The sequence below is a fragment of the Macaca fascicularis genome, chromosome 14 (genome assembly GCF_037993035.2).
Source record: "Macaca fascicularis isolate 582-1 chromosome 14, T2T-MFA8v1.1".
In the NCBI taxonomy this organism is placed as follows: domain Eukaryota; kingdom Metazoa; phylum Chordata; class Mammalia; order Primates; family Cercopithecidae; genus Macaca; species Macaca fascicularis.
Window position 1 is genome coordinate 41986496 of NC_088388.1, and position 17333 is coordinate 42003828.

Genomic DNA, 17333 nt, shown 5'->3' on the forward strand with positions numbered 1-17333 from the left:
GAGAAAGTCAGGAATGGCTTCCCCTCTATGGAGACTGGGAAACATCTCTTCCTCAGGCTCTCCTCCCTGTCAGCTCTTCCCAAGGCCTTTGCCTGGTCACATCACAAGTGTGTGTGCACAGTGTAGCCTCTGGTGCCCAGCCTAAGTGATCTGCTCCTCCAGAGTATGTTCCCAGCAGCCTGGAAGCACCACTTCAAATCCCTCAGTGCACTCAGAACCCAACTTTGGAAGTCCAGAGGATGAAGTCACTAGCTGATCCAGGTGCCCCATGGTGTGCAACTTGGGAATGCTGAGGCATAACCTAAGGCTTGTACTCTAGCAGGAAAGTCCACACCCTCAGAGCACTGAGAGGAGTAAGTTGCATGACTTCATGGGCTGCTGTGGGCCTGCGCCATGCCTTCCTCCACAGGGCTGGCCCAGAAAAGGCGTGGTCTATCTCCCTGGCCCATCCACTTTCCAAGGAAGCACCACAGCTCACAATATCTAACAAAAGAAATGTGGATACAGTGCTAGTCATCAAAGGGGGTTCTTCCATGGCCCAGGAGCAGACCTGGTAAGGCAGTCACCTCTCTCTCTCCTCTGCACTGCACAGAATGGCCACAAATATGAAAAAACACAGAGAAGCTGCATGGCAGAGTAAGAAGCTGTCTACTGCCCATTATCCTTAATTGTCATCATTCAGATCACAGCCCAAACCACAACATCAAACATACTTTGCTAACATACCCCAATGTAAAACCAAGTGCATGAATTCAGCCACAAATAAAGACTGTGTACAGAGCATTGGCCCTCTAAAAACATTCAGAAATGGAGACAACTGACTACACTTAACTTAGACCACAGTTAAAAGAATACCAAGCCTTTCAGATGAGAAAGAATCAGCTCAGGCTCGCAGTCTAGGGTCGTTATATTACCCAAATTCTAACAATACTGTAAGGTTAGAGTAACCAAAACATCATGGTACTTGTAGAAAAACAAACAAATAGATTAATGGAACAGAATAGAGAACCCAGAAATAAAGGCCAACAGCTACAGCCATCTTATCTTCCACAAAGTTGAGGCAAATAACCAATAGGGAAACAACTCCCTGTTCAATGAATGGTGCTGGGAGAGCTGACTAGCCATATGCAGAAGAATGAAACTGGACAACTATCTTTTACCATATAAAAAAATTAACTCCAGATGGGTAAGATTTAAATATATGGTCTCAAACTTTAAGAATCTTGGAAAAAATCCTGGGAGATAATATTCTGGACATTGGACTTGGGAAATTATTTATGACTAGGTCCTTAAAAGCAAATGCAGCAAAACAAAATTTGACAAGTGGGACCTAATTGACCTAATTAAACTAAAGACCTTCTACACATCAAAAGAAACTGTCAACAGAGGAACAGAAGGGGAGAAAGTATTCATAAACTATGCATCCAACAAAGGCCTAATATCCAGAATCTGTAAGGAACTTAAATAATTTAACAAGCAAGAAAACAAAAACAAAAACAAAACAAAAAACAAAAAAAAACTCCATTAAAAGTGGTCAAAAGACATAGACAATTCTCAAAAGAAGACATACACATGGTCAACAAATATATGAAAAATGTTCATCACCACTAATCATCAGATAAATGCAAATTAAAACCACAATGAGATATCATCTCACCCCAACAAGAATGATTATTATTAATAAGTATATATTGATAAGTGCAAAAACAATAGGTATTAGCAAGGCTGCAGAGAAAAGGGAATGCTTACACACTATTGGTGTGAATGTAAATTAGTTCAGTCACGATGAAAAGCTCTTTGGAAATTTCTCAAAGAACTTGAGACAGAGTTGAACTAAGACCATTCAACTCAACAATCCAATTACTGGGTATATAGCCAAAGGAATATAGATCATTCTACCAAAAGACATGTGCACTTGTATGTTCATTGCTGTGCTATTCACAATAGCAACCTAGATGCCCATCAATGGTGTGTTGGGAAAAATAATTGTGATATATATACACTATACAATACTACATATCCTTAAAAAAGAATGAAATTATGTCCTTTGCAGTAACATCGATGGAAGTGGAGGCCACAATCCTGAATGAATTAATGCAGGAAAAGAGAGACAAATACCACATGTTCTCACTCAAGTGGAAGCTAAACATCGAGCACACATAGATAAAAACATGGGCACAACAGACACTGTGGACTACTGTTTTGGGGAAGAAGGAGGTTGTGGGTTGAAAAAAGACTTATTGGGTACTTTGCTCACTATCTGGATGCAATATACATGTATAACAAAACTGCTCATGAATCTCTTATATCTAAAATAAAAGTTGAAAATAAAAAATATCACAACTTCAGATCAATCCTCTTAACAAATATTTAAGTGTATGATGTGTTATTGTTAACTATAGGCACTATGCTGTATAGTAGATCTGTAGAACTTATCCAGGTTGCATAACTGAAGCGTTATGCTTAGACATTTTTCAAAAGTAGATATACAAATGGCCCAAAATTACATCACAAAATGCTTAACCTCACCAATCACCAGAAAAGTGAAAATGAAAACCACAATTGAGATATCACCTTGCACTTGCTAGGATGATTATTATTAAAATAAACAAAAACAAAAGATAACAAGTGTTGGTGAGAATGTGGATAAATTGTAACACTTGCACACTGTTGGTGGAATGTATAATGGTGTAGCCACTATGAAAAACTTTTAGAGAAGTTCTATAAAAAATTAAAAATAGACATACTATATGACCCGGCAATCCCACTGCTAGGTAGTAGATATATTAGTCTGTTTTCATGCTGCTGATAAAGACATACCCAAGACGGGGCAGTTTACAAAAGAAAGAGGTTTAACTGGATTTACAGTTTCACATGGCTGAGGAAGCCTCACAATCATGGTGGAAGGCAAGGAGGAGCAAATCACGTCTTACATGGATGGCAGCAGGCAAAGAGAGAGAACTTATGCAGGGGAACTCCTCTTTTTAAAACAATCAGATTTCATGGATTTATTCACTGTCACAAGAACAGCACAGAAAAAACTTGCCCCCATGTTTCAATTACCTCCCACCAGGTCCCTCCCACAACAAGTGGGAATTCAAGATGAGATTTGGGTGGTGACACCACCAAACCATATCAGTATATATCCAAACAATTGAAATCAGTATGTTTAAGAGATATCTGCAGTTCACATGTCTTGCAACATTATTTACAATATCCAAGAAACTGAAATCATCTAAATGTTCATCAATGGAAGAATAGATTTTAAAATGTGTTATGTTTATACAATGTACTATCATTTAGCTTTAAAAAAGAAATTCTGCCATATGTGACAATATAAGTGATTCCGTTTTAGAACTGTGAACATAAAGCCATCTTGTTCTGTTATAAACTAAAATAGCCATTTGAATATAAGTATCAGAAATCTAAATGCCCTGAAGTGTTCAATTTGGGAAATACAAGGATTAGAGAAATAGGAAATAAGGAAAGATTAACTGAGTACTAATTATCTATTCAGAACTCTGAAATATCAGATGCAAATTATTTTATTTATTAATATCACGGTTAGATTAAAAGGCATTATCTCAAATTTAAATATTAGTTAATTATGAATCTGAGAGATTAACCAAGGCTTCACACAGAATCAGAATTCCAACTCAGGTGATTCTGAATTCAGAAGTTGTTATTCACTCATTAATACTCAGTCATTAATACCACTAGTGTATTAGATTTTACTGCTCTAGCCACACATTACTTGCCAGTCAAGTGAAAATTTTCTTTTCAGCAAAGGAAGAATATGTGTGCTGGCTTTGCTTAAGTTTCATATCTCATCTCATTATTGGCAAATACTCTGACTTCATTTACCTCTCCAAAAACATAAGTCTCTTTTGTGATCTAAATAGCCTTACCACCCAATGGGTAACATTATTCATAGTCCCTACATACAAATGTGGGGATTCATTTGTGTGAAAATCATCTCTCCTTTCTCAGGGACTCCAAACTGTCTCATGTGTAAGAGTTCACTACAGTAAGGTGTTAGTTCCTACTATTGTCCAGCCAGGACACTGCTGGGCTGTCACCACGTCTGCTGAGCCTCTGTTGCATGCCACCATATGGTCTTTGCTAATTTTTTTTTTTTTCTGTTGTCTTTCATTCTAAAATACGATTATCCTAGAAGGCCCCCAAAAGAAACTAAGTTCTTATGTTCTCCTTGTGAAAGATCTTTCTGTGTTTCATGAAGGTATGAGGGGAAACTAACCAACCAAGCAAAGAAAACCTATTGCTTCAAAGACCTCAGATCTTATTCCTGAGGGTAGCCCTGAAAATCAAATGGAAACCTACACTGAAAGCAGTTTACTTGTTCCTCTTTTGTTAACTTTATTTAAAACCAGGTGAAGTTATTATCTCACTTATTACCAAATAAACTGTAAATGCAGGTTTAGTCTTAATTGCATATCATGTAATGTTACTTATAACACATTTTGAAATAAGTCATTATAGTCAGTTCAATTTCAAAAACAATTATTGAGCATATATTCTGTGCTAAGCAAAGTGCTGAATGCTGTGGAGAGGATACAAAATGAACAGGGTGAAGGATTAGAGTGGAGAGATCACAGTAAGGTGGCATAGGAAGACATTAAGTAAATGTTTTCACAAATAAATGTAGAATTAAAAGTGTGATAATTGTTGAAGCCGAAATATTGATAGCATACTTAAAACGTATATTAGGTGGCCGGGCGTGGTGGCTCACACCTGTAATCCCAGCACTTTGGGAGGTTAAGGCATGCGGATCACCTGAGGTCAGGAGTTTGAGAGTAACCTGGCCAACATGGCAAAACCTCATCTCTACTAAAAATACAAAAAAAATAGCTGGGCATTGTAGCACACGCCTGTAGTCGCAGCTACTCAGGAGTCTGAGGCAGGAGAATCACTTGAAACCTGGAGGTGGAGGTTTCAGTGAGCCGAGGTCACACCACTGCACTCCAGCATGGGCTATAGAGTGAAACTCCGTTTCAAAAAGAAAAACAAAAAAATGAAAGTATATTAGGCAAAAGGCTTTTTCTCTTCATTGTGGAGACATTTATGGGAAGGGAAGTTTGCCATCTTGCATAGTAAAAGCTGAGATACCTTGAGAAGTAGATGATAAATAGGTTGAGTAAAGGGTCTTGGAAGGTGGAAAAGCAGTGATTTTTACATGGAGTGGTCAGGAAAACATTATGCCACCAAGGTAAAGTGTAGAAAACTTCTAGAACTAGAAAAAAAAGTATAGTTTTATGAAGATAAGATTATGAACTCTATGTAAGCCAGATTTTTTTACGTATGTTTTAAAAATATTAATAAGTGTGATATAGTTTTAAAAATTGCACTCTGTTCTAGGAAACCCGCATCTTAACAGCTATTCTGATTCTCTGAGACACTGTTACTTCCTAGGTTAAATGATGATCCTAATCCCTACATTGTCTATGTCACAGAATTGCTACCTGTCTCCAAACAGTTTACATTGAAATGTGTTATAAACTAAAAAATATCTTCACAGTGATATAAAGTCAAGAATGATGAGTAAATACATTGATACTGCATTTGAAGGCAGAATGTGTTCCAGTCTGTATTAGTACATTCTCACATTGCTATAAAGAACTACCTGAGACTGGGTAATTTACAAAGAAAAGAGATCTAACTGGCTTATAGTTACGCAGGCTGTACAGAAAGCATGGCTGGGGGAGGCCTTGGGAAACTTACAATCATGGTGAAAGTTAAAGGGAAAGACAGCACATCCTATATGGCTGGGGTAGGAGGAAGACAGAGAGAAAGGCAAGGTGCTACACACTTTTAAATGACCAGATCTGCACGTCCTACATGGCTGGGGTAGGAGGAAGACAGAGAGAAAGGCAAGGTGCTACACACTTTTAAATGACCAGATCTCCTAAGAACTCAATCACAACACAGCACTAGGGGCATGGTGCTAAACCGTTAGAAGCCATCCTCGTGATCCAATCATGTCCCACCATGTCCCTCCCTCAACACTGGGGATTACAATTCAACTTGAGATTTGAGTGGGGAAACAGAGTCAACCATATTACAGTCATTGAAACTTAGTGACTTAAATTCAGTAACAGATTGAAATTAATCTAATCGTTAGTGCTTATGTACATGTGTAAATCATTCTGCTAAATAATTGGAAAGGTTTAGGTGGTAATTTCTCCAATATAAACTTCATTGGTAATAAATAACAGAAAAGAGTTCCAATTTTTTACTAGGTGTAAATATAATAGAAATTTTGAATTCAAACATATGTGTGTAAATTGCAGATCTGTCACTCATTTCCTGGGTGTAAACTTTTAAGTAATTGTTTTAAATCACACTAGCCCTCTGTTTTTTACAGGTAATGAAAATAATGCAACATTTTCAGGGCGATTTTGAGTATAAGGAGTTGTATATGAAAATTACTTAAGAGTGCACATGACCAACGGTGTTTGCTCAGTACATTTTAACTATGAATTTTTGCTTCAGTGTCAATTTTGCATTCTACATTTGCAAGTAAATAATTTCATCTCTATAGCAATTTTGTAAATATTTGGCATTTGTCACATTTAATCCAGCTGATTTTTTATTCCTGAGAATATGGATTGTATTAACTGGAAATATTTATATTTGACTGTAATAGACTTCAGAAATAATTTCACTGTTTTCCAGTCTTCTCAGATTCCATTATCTTCCCATTAAAAATGCAAGGAATGACTGAATATTTTAAAAAGGTAACAAGCACATGACAGAGACGCCACAGTAGAATCAATGTCAAATCTAGTACATTAGCATAGAAAATATTTATGCCACATAATAAAAGGGAACGAACGTGGTCTATTCCCTCATGAGTGGCTTCTGTAAAAATAATTAGATTATATTTTACATGTAAAAAACACGTAGGCTTTATATGATCAGATGAAATACTAGATAAAACTCTAGATGACTTGGGAATTGATTCAACCCATATATTTCTCTAGGCTACATTGTTTATATCCTGTGATACAGTGCCATCTAGAATGTTAGAGTAAAAAAGAATTTTGGCATGATTTATCTTGACCATACTTCTTATTTTAATATTTGGCAATTGAAATCTAAATTGTCTTCTTTGGGAGAAGAGAGTAAAAGATAATCAACCAAGTAAAATAATCATATAATATTTAACTCATATTGCTATCTTATTTTATTTCTTAAACTTCTTTCATGGCTATTACCAGATGTAAAAGTAGTTTCACGCCAGGTTTTCCAATTTTAGGCTGCATTTTCTCTTCTAATTTTAGGCTGCATTTTCTCCAAATAAGCTTAGGAAGAAATAAAATATGCATACATATGTGCTGCCAGCCTTAATTTTAAGAGAGTAATTATTCACTACCTAAAAATACAGCATTTTATCTTATTTTTTTTCTATCTTTAGTTTCATAGCCATTTCAAAGTACTTGTATATTAAATTCGATATCTCTATGAATTTCCAGGGCTCCACTTGTAGCTAGGTGTCATACATATAACTGACATTCAGATATGTCTTGCTAAAATTTAATCAATTCTGAGTATTAAATTTTAACCTACTTATTATTGTTGGTATGCAAAATTGTAAAGCACATTAATAAAGGCTGGAAAGCAATAAAGAATAAGAAAACTGATCTGTTAAGGAGGTGGGATTATTCTGAGTTGTGGCCTTGCATTTTTATTATTACAATGTTGCCTGCACAATATGTATTTTTAATAAAAAGCTATCAATATGAACACACACAATATACTATACTGTTTCTCTACTCTCTAGGACCTGTCTAATATAACTGCACTAGGCTCAGGGGAGATAGAGAATGACAGGGCATGGTCATTAGGGGACATAAAAGCAATCAGCAAAAGATTTTTGAGTAGATTCTCACTGGGCTAGGCACAGTGAGAAATATAAGCTGGTGATAAAATTATTTCATCCTCTCAAGAATGTTAACTGCATTAAATAATAACAGTTTTGATTAACTTAAAGCCATTATGTGTGACTTTTACAAATACTCCTGAGCAATAGATTGATTCTACAGTATTTGATTTCCCCTTAAAGCTTAGGTAGTAATGACCAAGCAGAGATCAAGTTACAGAGAGATAACAAAATAAAAACTATAATTTTTTGCATGCTTTCTATAAAATTGATACTAAATATTTAGGATTTTTCAGCCTTCATTAATTATCAGATTAATATCTGGCATTAATCACATGCATTAGTGCTTGATGTGGGAGTCCCAGAAGAGAAAAAAGGATGAAATGGCAAAACAAAGTCTCTATCAGATCAACACTACAAAATATGTTCATGGAAATTCTTAAGGCTGAAGCAATGTGTGAATGATGGAAACAGATTTATAGACTGAAGAACACTGGGGATAGCTTCTGTACAAATGAGACATTATATTGAGGACAATGGAAGACAGGTTTCTCCTTGTTGGAGAAAAGTCACAAATATCAGAAAAAAGAAGTGGAGAATGTACTCTGAATTGTTGGTTCATAATACAGATATAAATGTGAACTCAGAATATTTATATCTATTTATACATAAATATATATCTATGTAGCATATACATGTAAATTGATGTAAATATATATGCACATGAAGTATGAATGTGTGTATATGGTTTTTGTCTCACTCTGTCTACTGAGATAGCCCCAAAATGATGAAACCCCAATATCAATGAGCATGCCCTGTTGCTCAGTTCTGTTTCTAAACTCTGTTATTTGCTAAAAGGAACTCTGACTCTGACTACTTTGAGTAAAGGCACATTTCAAAACTGGGGTGAAAAATGTGTGTGTAAGATGAGCCTGAAGCATCTTCCCAAGCAATAAAGTAAGGAAGCACTCAGAGTGATGCAGACATATCAAAATAACAAAAGAATGAGCCTGAGCGGGTTCACAATGACTAAATGTAGGTTAATATAAGTATCAAAAATTAATTAAATTTACATAGTCAAATTTTCCTCACAACTTACTTTTCAACAAAAATGGGAAAAATTATAATTTAAAGTGAGGATTTCTGGCAGATAGTACTATTACCAAATGCTCAAACATCATCAATAATATAATAAATGTATTTCCATGGTATTTCTACCAAAAATTCATAACTGGAATATAATTAAGTGGAAACATGAGACAAAACCAAATTGAGAGACATTCTGTAAAATAACTGGTCTGGACTTCTCAAATATGTCAATGTAAAATAGATGCAAAGTCCTGAGTTTCTTTCCAGATCAAAAGAGATTAAAGGTACATGGCAGTTAAATATAAAGCATAATCCTGGATTGAATTTTGGCGTGGGGTTAAAATACAGTGTAAAGGTCATTAACAGTATTCATGAAAATATTTGAATATAAACTGTGGGTTAGACATATGGATAATAGTATCATATCAATGCTAAATTTCCTCATTTTGATAATTTTCCTGAAGAAATGTAAGACAATATCCATGTGAATATAATAGGAAATATACAGTGAGATATTTAAGGCTAAAAGAATCAAAAGCATCAACGTTATTTGCAAGTGAGGGAGTGAAAGAGAAAGAGAAAGATATTTTAAAATAAACGGGGCAGATGTAAACAGTTGTGTTAATTTTATAGTTTTCATTACAGTTCATTTTATTATTAAATAACTGGAGTTCTTTCAAAATTTTGAGAAAAGGAAATGGTAAAGGGAAAAGCAGAAATTTATTCAGTAAAAATGCAAAAAAAAACTATCTCTAATAAGTAAAACCTTGTTTTGTGAAAAAAGTATAACAAAATAAAGCTCTCAGTCACTAACTTAGGAAAAAGGAGAAAAACCAAAAATGTAAAAAATAAGAAATTGTAAGAGTAGTACATGACCACTGAAACAGAAGGACTTTTAAAACTTATGAGGTTCTTCTACAACTATTTATGAAAAGCTAGATAAAATAAATTTCCCTAGCTAAATAGCTAAATATCATTTGAAAACTCAATATCAAATTTAAACTATTAGAAAGAGAAACTTTAACCCAACTGAAATCAATAGAAAAAGTAGACAATGTTATTGGAGAACTTCTTCCGAAATCTCCATGCCAAGATGATTTAAAAGCAAATTCTATAAAATCTTTAAAGACCAAATAGTCCCAGAGTTGTAAAATTATTCCAGAACACAAAAACTGAATAAAAACTTTCATCTGGAGGAGAAAATTTAATGTTGATACCTAAATTTGACAAATATACTCTGAAAGATTACAAATACCCATACCTCAATGAACGAAAGTTAAATAACATAATAATAAGAAAACTGAAAACCACATTAAAAATAATAATATACCGATGTCAAGTTGGATTATTTCATAAATAAAAAGTTGTTCAATGTTAGGAACCCACAATATAAATCACTTTATTAATAGAGTTAGAGATAAAAATCACAGTTATTTCTACACATACAGAAAAAGCCTTTTGCATTATCTAGCACCCACCTCTCATAAAAAATACGTGAGAAAATGGGATTGGTCAAGCTTTTTTTTTTTTTTTTTTTTAGACGTAGTCTGACTCTGTTGCCCAGGGTGGAGTGCAGTGGCACGATCTCGGCTCGCTACAACCTCCACCTCCCGGGTTCAAGCTATTCTCCTGCCTCGGCCTCCAGAGTAGCTGGGATTACAGGTGCCCATCACCACACCCAGCCAATTTTTGTATTTTTAATAGAGACATGGTTTTCCCATGTTGGCCAGGCTGGTCTTGAACTCCTGACGTCAGGTTATTTGCCTGTCTTGGCCTCCCGAAGTGCTGGGATTACAGGTGTGAGCCACTGCCCCCAGCCGGTCAACCTTGTTTTAACAGGAACATAAGTAAGTATATTTTTCTACTAAATGATCATCTTAATGGAAAACACTGCAGACATTTTTATTAAGATTATACCGAAGGGATATAATAATTTGTTATCTCCTTTATCATGCTTTTATATTGTACTGTATGAAAAAATCAAAGCAATAAAATAAAAGGCATCAATTAAAGACATAAGAAATTGAAAAAAGGAAGCAAACCAATCTTTAGTTTTAAATATTATGGTAGTATATCTGAAAATCACTAAAATATTACTTTAAGTCAATTTATAAATTTAACATGATCTTCCTCCCCCAACATAACAAGTTTTTTAATGATATTAGATAGGTCAATATTAATGTTGTTATACAAATAATTATGCAAAAACATCTATGAAAATATTTAAAATGAAAATTGCACAGTGCTAATTACTAGATATTAAACCATATTGTGAATATTTTGATTAAACGATGATAATAACTCATGACAGGCAGAAACTGCTGGAACTGAATAAATATATATCAACATGAATAGTGATAATAATATATGATTCTATGATATGGTAAAATTTACATCTGAAATACTAGTTTCCTCATCCATGAAGTGATAAAACATTACTTGTCTTGCCAAGTCCAGAAGATTGTTGTAAAAATCAAGTGATATAATTCAGAGTAAAGTAATCTGTAAACATTATCATAATTATTATGAATTGAAAACCTCATTAGGAAGTCAACTTGCATTTTCCATCTTTCACAAATTCACTGGACACCACAATAACATAATCTATGTTATAGTCCACAAACCTGTGTTATGACTCTGCAGCGTAGAGTAGCTGATACAGTAATACAGTAAGTCAGTGCTGATAATTTGGAGAGAATCTGCTATTGTAGTTTTTCTAGATTATTGGAAATATTTTTCTATTCACACAGGGTAATTTTTCAGTGAGAAGTGCTTTTGTTCTCCATGAAACTGAATGAGATGCATATTTTTAGAGTTTATTTTAATGACATCCTATTAACCATTTTGAATTAATTTTAGCCACTCTTACACCATTGCTATTTGTACTATCTCCCTGAAAATTCCTCTATTGTATAACTTTAGTCATTAAATATGCTCTGATTATGTCTCAAAATGATTCAACACTGTCCCTAGATGATGTTGACTATTAAGGCCTTCTCTAGTTGGAGAATGTTTACCCACAGAATAATTCTATTTCAGGGTTGAATAAGCTTTAAAGGTTATTTAGTTCAAACATCTACAATGTTTGCTTTTTAGTGTAGCTTGAGGTATCTTTTTTCTCCAAGTGGCTGCCCAACTGGCTTAAGCCCCATGCAGAGAAGAGATGCATTTTGTTAAAATTTACCATGTTAACTTTCTGGATAACATAATTATTAGAATTTTTTTATATTGTCGGGGGGGGGGGGAAACTCTCAACTTTGTCCTCTAAGAACATATTAGAAATAGAAAAAAAAATCTCCAATCCTCTTTCATAGAAAAATATTTTTCCAATATATAAAAGTGGGAGTAATTTCCTTTCAGAAGTCTTTTATGCATATAAAACATCAGGGCGACTTACTTATTTATTTATTTATTTATTTATTTATTTATTTATTTATTTTTGAGACGGAGTCTCGCTCTGTCGCCCAGGCTGGAGTGCAGTGGCCGGATCTCAGCTCACTGCAAGCTCCGCCTCCCGGGTTCACACCATTCTCCTGCCTCAGCCTCCCGAGTAGCTGGGACTACAGGCGCCCGCCACCTCGCCCGGCTAGTTTTTTTTTTTTGTATTTTTTAGTAGAGACGGAGTTTCACCGGGTTAGCCAGGATGGTCTCGATCTCCTGACCTCATGATCTGCCCGTCTCGGCCTCCCAAAGTGCTGGGATTACAGGCTTGAGCCACCGCGCCCGGCCAGGGCGACTTATTTATTACATCACTTTGAAAAGTCTGAAGGTACTCAAGTAACTTCTATTAAAGAAAAGCCCCAAACCTTGACACAGGTGTTAAAGTGAATGGAGGTCACCTGGGTTCTAGGTGGGTCAGTATGGATCCATTTCAATTGTCTGGGTCTTGGTTTCCTCATTTGTAGAAATGAAGACTTTTAATAGAATGATGATTAGGATGTTTCTCATTTTAAAATTTGTGAGGATCACTGACTCTCTTCGTTGCAAGATGAAATTGAACAGTGAAAACAGGGCATTCCTAAATTCTTCAATAAAGATGAATATAATTTTTAATTTAAAGTAGAGAATCCTAAGTAAGAAAATGTCACTCAGATACCCACTGCTTCATTTGCCCTCACCCAAACTTAGCTTATGATAACTCAGTGAATTGTCCTGTTTTTTTCTTTCCACTTCAGAAATCAGGCTTTTCTTTTTCCTGAACAATATCATTTCTTCTGCTTTTTTCTCCTCTTTTATATTTTCTTCCCAGCACAGAAAACTGTATTCTCCCACTGGCTCCCCAGGACAACAACTTTCATACACAACCAAGAGCTAAGCTCCTTTGGCAGTGTTCCTTCCTTTGCCTCTCTAGTAAACTATCTTCCTCGCTGAAGTCTTTATGAATTTAGTGGCATAATTTCATATTTTGAGACTCATTAGAGTTGACTATGTTAGAATCTGTCAATATGTTACAGCAGAAAGCTTTCATGTGATACAGCTTCACATAAAAGCTGAAAAATTCAGATTTTAAAATATCTCACAAATTTTTTCTGTGTCCATTTATGTTTACCACTTATACCTGTGATATTGTGATTTGCAGTAAGAAATATATATTTTGGTTTTTATCTCTAGTTTCTGGCAAAGAGCTCCTGAAACACTTATAATTTCCTAAGTGATAAGAGTGATAGGTGTGTCTTTTGTTCCAATATTTGCATTTTTACCCCAGTTCCTGATTCAGTGCTTTTAATCCCTTGGAATTTCCTGGACAATAGGAATGTGTTTCTTTCTGAAGAAGCAAATCTTGATGGGTTCCTGGATGGGGACTGATCACCCGAAGGCCAAACCAAGATTAGAGGCTTGGAACTATCAGCCCCTTTCCACCTCCATTCTCTAAGAAGAAGAAAGAGACTGGAGATTGAGTGAATAATTGATTATGCCTATGTTATGACACCCTTATTACAAATTCTCTGAATGATGGAGTTCTGAGAGCCTCCAAGTTGGTGAATTATATGTGTACTTTGAGGGTGGTGCACCAAAACTTCACAAGGACAGAAGATCTTGTGCTTGGGATTCTTCAAGACCTCACACTGTGTATCTCTTTATCTGGCTGTTCATTTTATCTTCTAGAATATCACTTGTAATAAATAGGCAATTTAAAACACACTGTTTTTCTAGGTTCTGTGAGCCAGTCTAGCAAATTATCGAACCTTGAAATGGAGGGGTCATGGGAACCTTCAAGCTGTATCCAAGTTAGACAGAAGTTGTGGGTAATCTAGAGACTTACTGTTTGCTATTCATGTCCGAAGTGGGTACCAATGTTATAGGATTTATCTTGTAACGCGCAGGGTCTGCTCTAACTTCAGCAAGTGACAGAATTGATTTGAAATGTTGGACACCCAGCTGGTGTCAGAAAATTGATCAATGTTGGAAAACACAAACACACAAATCTGGCCACAGAAGTGAAGTACTGAGAGTGGTGTGAATGTAAAAGGAAAACAGTTGATTTTCCTACATATAGCCCCTCGTTTTGGATAATTATACTAAAAATGAATTATATTTGAAGGATGCCAAAAAAAAAAAGCTAAGGAAAACAAGTCATGCGACAGTAGAACACAAGTGTCAATGACCTGAAAGAGGACATCCAATAGCTGCTATGTATAGGAAAGAGAAATCTTTTTGACCATGGCATGCCTAGAAGAAGCAAATGAGCAAACACGGCAAAGAGACAGCCTTCATCTCTTAAGTCTAATCAGCATCAACATGGAGGCCTTGATTATCTCTCCAGTCAAATGTTTCTCTCAAGTGTCATTTTTTGTGTATGGCAATCCCATTACTCAAACTAAAAACCTACTATTAATTCATGCTACTCTTTTTCCTTTCTGTACCTACTCCATAACCAAGTGCTTTTGGTGTTAACTCCAAAACATATCCCAACACTATCCACTTCTGAATATCCCCACCTGTGTATCCCTAGTTCAAGCTACCATCATATTTCATTTGGTATAATGCAACAGATTTGTCTGCTTCCATTCTGTTCTGGACCTGTTGCAATAAGGAACTCATTTCAAACTATATAGAATTCTTTTAAAAAATAAATCAGGTTATCATTTTCTACTCAAAACCCTCCATTGATTTTTAAAATTTTTAATTCTCAGCAAGTTATGGCAGGTCATATAAACTATTTCCTCTGCTTACTTCTCCAACCATATTTTTCAGAGTTTTTACCTTCAGTCAGTTTGCTGTGAATACACAAATCTCCTTTTACCTTATATACTATATGTAGTTCATTGCCAGGTTTTGGCAATTTGTAAGAATGGTTTTGGATGCATTAAGTATTCTTCTTTCCCACATTTTTACGTGCTTGTTTTTGTATTGTCACTCCTGCTTTACCTTACATGAAATTCCTTTATATAAAGGAACAAGTCCTTTGTATAAAGCAACTTGTATAAGTTGCTTTTTATAACTGTATCTAAAATAACCACAAGTCACTTTTTATCCATCACCCTGTTTTATTTTCTTCAAAGACATTGTCAATGGTTGTTTTGTTTATTTATTTCCCTTTGCTCAGGTGTCTGTGACTTTACTATTTTCCATGAAATCTAAGAGCCTAAAATGTATATGATACCTACTAAGCTCTTGAAAATTATATATACACACATATATATGTGTATATATACACACATATAACTTTATTTGTAACAATTATAGAATACAATTTTATATATAATGATTATGTACTATATATTTTATAAAGTTATGTAAATATATATATATATATATATAATGTCTTATAAGTTTTCCTGGTTAGAGGAAATCTTTTGAAAGGTAGAAAGAGAAAGTACTTTTAAAAGGTTAAATGGAAATATTTATAGAGTGGATTTCAATTTTTTTCCGGAAAGTTGGATCAGATATCCCCTGAGAACTTTTTCTATGATTCTATGACTTTGTATCTCTATCACGAGAAGCTCTTTATTAGGTCATATATCCTGGTGGAGAATATGACTTTGCAAGTAGACTAATCAGGGATTCCACATTTACTCTATGTGTAATTGTGGCCTATTCATTTAACTTCTCATGACTTAGGATCTTCACCTGTAAATGGCAATAATGACAATGCTCATTTAAGAGGAATTTTGTATAAATTATAAAATATAATTGAGGTAATTCTGATAAAGTGACTAGTATAGTCACTAAAGAATGAATAATAGACTTTATTATTTTTTATTAGCTTTCATACTTTGTGTTGAGTTGTATAAATTCAAGTTTGCCTTGCTGAAATTATTCTCAATACCAGCTTAATATTTTCTATGATCATTATTTGTATGTATTTCTAAATGGAGCTGGATTATTATCTCAAGACTTAGTCATATATCTGGACTCCTCATTTGTTTCTTCATAGATCTCATCAGCATTCATATCTGCATACTGTGAATCAACTAAAATATCTTAGAAACCAGAAATCTTTCATATTTATACCATCTGAAGATTCACCATGCTTTCTGCAGTTTAAAATGACAAATACCTATTTTGAAATTATATTTATGTGATATATTTGAACAAGTTTTCTGAGAAACAGTAACTTTGAGAAAGAATCAGCATCCTATCTCCTATTTTACCCTGAAATCTATAAGAAGAAATATTTTCTAAACATTAAAATACAACCCTACATTATTCTTTCATTGATACAGGTGCTGCAATATTCATTTTAAACGTGGCTGGTTGCATACCCTTTCCCTTGGATTCACTAGTTAGGTGGTGGATATCTCTAATAATCCTCAACAGTCCTCATGTCATAGTCCATCACTGTCACCCTTAAGCCTCAATTGAGAAACATTCCTTCCAATTTTGGAATACCGCATCCACTAACTTAATAGAGAGGGATTTTAAGTAGAGGTGAAGCTACTGGATTAAATGTTCTCTTGCTGATCTCTTCCTTGATATCTCTGAGGATTCCCCTATTCATGGGGATATTAGATGATCTAAATGTTGACTTGCTGGCATTTTTGTATATCAAGCTAAAAATTGAAGATCCCCAGGATTAGGAGGGCCAAAATGTTATAATACAATTGAAAAACTCATGGAAGTATTGACTGAGACTGGGTCATTGGATGACATCCAATGACAGATAAGAGATTTGAAGATCAAAAGCCAAGCTACTACCTGGAGATTTTAGAGGGATTTGTTAACTTTTTAGACTGGTGCCTCCTTTCAAGATAATCTCTGACATCACCCATGGTCCATTCTGATGTATTAGTTTTCCCTCTTGGATAAAAATAAATAATTGGATAAATTAATTCAAAGAGAAAAACTGAGTCTCAATTGGGAACTATAGGCCAGCCATTCAAGGGGAATGCTGAATTGCAAT